Here is a 5,093-nt window from a genome sequence, read left to right as displayed (position 1 = left end):
CCCAAAAAAAGTTGTTGAAACATACCTAAATAATTTTTATGTCAAAAAACATAGCAACCTATGTACCACAGGGACGGTAACATACATACCCTAGGATGGTAACTTTGAACATGAAAAAAGTCATCGCAATATGCAAACATAGTGTCTAATTTCAAAAGTCTCATCGTGATAAATTTAATGGTGAAAACACATTTTGAATGGGACTTATAGTTTGAGCTAGAAAACATTTTGAATTTTTGAAATGAGGAGAATGTAGGATGGCATCCATTTTTTGTCCTCTAGTGCATGCATGTGTGTGTATGTGAGGACAAGGTTGGGGGCTGATACCTATTGAGTTTTTGTTGGTTTTTCCGTTGAAGAGAAAAAGGGTGATGCAGCAAAGTAAAGATAAGTATTTTTCCCAGCTAAGAACCAAGGTATCAATCCAGTAGAAGAAACACACAAGTCTCTAATAATTGTACCTGCACAAACAAACAAATACTTGCACCCTAACACGATAAAGGGGTTGTCAATCCCTTCACGGTTACTTGTAAGAATGAGATATGATAGTGATAGATATAAAAGATAAGTAAAAGTGCTAAATAAAATAAAAGTAAATAGATTGCAGCAATGCATTTTTGTGTTTTTGGTTTTGTAGAACTGAAAATAATATGATAAAGCATACGGTGGGTAAATAAATTATTGTTGAGCAATTGATAGAAAAGCACATAGTTATGACGATATCTAAGGCAATAGTCATGTATATATGCATCATGTTCGAGACAAGTAGACCGACTCATGCCTCCATCTACTACTATTACTCCACACATCGAACGCTATCCAGCATGGATCTAGTGTATTAAGTTAACAAGAACGGAGTAACGCCTTAAACAAGATGACATGATGTAGAGGAATAGATCCAATCAATATGATCAAACCCCATCTTTTTATCTTAATGGCAACAATACAAATATGTGGCATGTCCATTTGTCACTGGGATTGAGCACCACAAGATTGAACCCATTGCAAAGCACCTCTCTCATTGCAAGAAAAATCAATCTAGTTGGCCAAGCCAAATCACTAGATCGGAGAGAAATACTAAGCTATATAAATCATGCATAAAAGAGTTTAGAGGAAACTCAAATAATATTAATAGATAATGTGATAATAAACCCACAATTCACCGGATCTCAACAAACGCACCGCAAAAGAAGGTTGCATCAAATAAATCTCCAAGAACTTCAAATAGAAGATTGTATTGAAGATCGAAGAGAGAGAAGAAGCCATCTAGCTACTAGCTATGGACCCGTAGGTCTGTGGCAAACTATTCACACATCATCGATAGGGCAGCAAGGTTGATGTAGAAGCCCTTTGTGATCGAATCCCCATCCGACAGAGTACCAGAAAGGTCCCTAGATGGGATCTCACGAAAACATAAACTTGCAACGGCGGAAAAGAATTTTGATGTGCCCTTTGGTATTTAGGGAATAATTGGTTATTTATAGAAGAAATATTAGGGTTGGAAGTGCCACGGGGGGCGCACAAGCTTGCCCCCCCCAGCCCCCCCCCCCCCCCCCCCGCCCCCCGGGGCACGCCTCCTGAGCTTGTGGCCATCTTGTGGCTCTTCTGGCCTCCTCCTAAAGCTACCAGGGTGTCTTGTGGTTCAATAAAAATCGTCAAAAAGTTTCGTTCCATTTGGACTCCGTTTGGTATTGATTTTTTGTAATGACAAAAACAAGGAAAAATAGTAACTGGCATTGGGCACTAGATTAATAAGTTAGTCCAAAAAATGATATAAAATAATATAATAATGCATATAAAACATTCAAGATTGATAATAATAAAAAATTATAAATACGCTGGAGACGTATCAGGGACAGTTTTTTTATGCCATGCAATTTCAGTATAAACATCATGGTAATTTATGTACCACAAGTGTGATAACTTATGTAGCTCACACGTGGTAACTTTTAACTCAAAGAAAGTCGGCAGAGCATAATGACATGCGATCTAGCTTTTGAAAGATCTCGTCATGAATTTAATAGTGAAAATGAATTTTGATTTGACTCCGATGGTTTGAGCTACAAAATATTTTAAAATTTTAAAATGTGGAAGAATCTAGTATACATCAATTTTTGTTATGTAATGCATACATGCATCTGCATATGGAAAGTAGGAGATAAGGTGTTGGTATGTATCCCCTCCGTTCCAAATTACTCGTCGTAGAAATGGATGTATCTAGAAGTAAAATACATCTAGATACATCCATACCTGCGACAAGTAATTTGAAATGGAGGGAGTAGCTTTGAAAATATAACATTCTTTGATTAGTTCACTTGTACCATATTAAAGGAGAGCCGACCATCGTGATGATTCCATCACCTCTCCGTATTAAAAAAACCTTGCTTCCACTTGCGTCTTTTTTTGCCCCTGACAAGAAAAAAACGAAAACAATAGCACGCCTGCCCTACGTCCCAACCGTAACTCGACTAAAAAATCATGCACACGGACGAGCATTCAGTTAGTAACTATTAAAGGCACAAAGTTTTTGATCAAGGATTCAAGAAACTACAACGTAACTCCTATAAAACAAAAAATTACAAAAAATACACCGGCTCCGAGGTAATAATTTGTCGAAGAAGAAATTCTACCATGACTTCAACAAAGACATTGCAATTAGACCCGATCGGTTACGCCACCACTCGTACCTATGCATGAACATGATTATCAATAGAGTTTTCATAGTGCCCCTCGAGTTGCCCATCTAAAAAGATGGAAATCATGAGCGATGAATGAACTTGGTTCGGGGATGATTCTCTTGAAGTGTAAATTGTGAGCCATCACATCTTTGCCATATTGGCGAGGAAATATTCCAACTTCACAAAATTCCAAACCAACAAAAGCACCAAGGCACATCGATAAAAACTCAACAAATCCGAAAGACCGTCCTGCGATGACACAAACTCGAGATATCTACCAGCATACTTAGGTACAAGGTTTTTTTTAAAACGAGATACAAGGGTTTATGACGTTCAGTTGCAGAAGTTTCTTGTTCATTCACCACTTCCATAATTAATTTAGAGTCATTTTACAGTGCATCCGGACGATATAGACCGTCCGTCGGAGCGAAATCGACGGTCCAGATCCCATGCAATACACTGATGTCACGTGTATTATATCAGACCCCGAGGGGCATTTTCGGGAGAAAAAATATTTCGAACTGATCTGATTTTCCCTTCCAAATATTTCGAGGGTATTTTTGGTATGAATTTGAGGGCTATTTTTGGTTCGATATTTATCCCGTTCGCTAGGGTTTATGCCTCGCTGCCGCTACGGTTTTGATCCTCGCCGGCAGGATCTGGCCGCTCGTCGCGGCCCCTCCCTCCCTCATCGCCGGCAGGATCTAGCCGCTCATCGCGGCCCCTCCCTCCCTCGTCGCCGGCAGGATCTAGCCGCGCGTCGCGGCCCTCCCCTTCCTCCACCCCAATTCCCTCGTGATCTCGCACCGCATTTTCATCAAACACGAGAGGAGGCCCACTGCCCTCCCCGCGGCGGCCGCCGACGAAGAGTCGGCACCATCCCACCTCCCAGTTCTCCATGCGGGTGCCTATAGCCACAAGGTTATAGGCAACCTCTTTCCCACACCCCAATTGGTTGTTTGCGTCCTCTACATATCATTTCTCAGCCATGGCTGCAACTTTGATCTGGCCATGCATCTCGTCCAATGGCAAGGTGGTTGGGTATGGATCATGTTCTGCGGGACTAGATGAAGCCGGCCGCCGGCCTCGACGGCCAGCCCCATTTGTCCACCCCGACTGCTTGATCTACGAACGTTTAATCGTTGCATTCAACATGTATTCTTTCAATTTGGCTGATAGGTGAGATTTGGAGATCAATGGAGATGATAAGCTATTAATTTTGGAATGTACTATAAACAATTCATAACTTATGTTGCTCAATATTTATGATGCTCGCTTCTTCTTGTGCAATTGCTGGACTGGGATCTTCATATCTAGTAATTTTTCCTCTGTTTTGTAGGGCTATGACAGAACATGCTATGTGATTCCCTGAGGCAGGATGGATGTACCATGGCCGCACCACTGTGCTCCTAAAGGTGATTGCTTTAATTCAGCGTTGCAGCACCTGCAGAGGCCCCCTATGGTACGTGCTTTTACTCTTGTTATTTCTATGCTCTATTTTTTTGGCTTTGCGGCCTGCCTACGAGACATAGCTGGGATTGCGTGTTGAATCAGGCAGTATTTTTGACTTCTGTTATGAGGCTATGCTCATGCTTTAATAAATTTTTCTCTCGTATGAAAATAGACATATCATAATCCATTATTCTTCTATGGTTGCCCCAGGCACCATTATTGTCACATGGTAGTAAAAAGCAAATATAGATTTCTACGAGATCCCGTAGAGACCAAATTTATTTCAAGCAAAATATAGTGACCAATATTATTGAAGTTTTACAACTTGACTCATGTGCAATGGACTAATAACACGGCTAGGAAACCTTCTTCGGGACTAAAACCCAACCACACCTTACTCTATCACTTTATGGCCAAGTGTACACTCCACATGTAAGAATGAACCACAATGCTGGACTAACTGCTTGCATCCTCGTCGTCTTCAACCGCAGCTGCATCCGATTGCCTAGCATGGTACTACCTGAACCTAGTCCCATTTTTCATTTTGTTGTAGGGTGAATCGACAAGCACAATATGTAGCTCTCTTCTGAATTTGTCGATGTAGGTCTGCATGCGAGGATATGTTAGTATCATTCCATATGTTTTAGAAAATGACAAAATTTTAGGTGTTACTTTACGTACTTCGTCATATTGCAACCTTAGTTTTACTCCCATAAATAATTCGATGTTCTTCAGCATGTACAATGCACTACAAGAACTGCAACATTTTATGTTGTTAGATCAGCATTTCATATATTAACAATCTAAAACAAAAACAAAAGCTAATATTGTTGACCGACGTCTCATCGGATTTTGGCATATTAATATTCCGTACTGGCCATTGCGTCACGTTAATGTCTTCGCATGCATTGCTTTCAATCCCATTGACTCGCATCGCTGCTCTCAGATGTGCTTCCATCCCAC

The sequence above is a fragment of the Triticum aestivum genome, chromosome 5A (assembly GCF_018294505.1).
Source record: "Triticum aestivum cultivar Chinese Spring chromosome 5A, IWGSC CS RefSeq v2.1, whole genome shotgun sequence".
Taxonomy (NCBI): Eukaryota; Viridiplantae; Streptophyta; class Magnoliopsida; order Poales; family Poaceae; genus Triticum; species Triticum aestivum.
Note: the sequence above shows the minus strand (reverse complement) of the source record.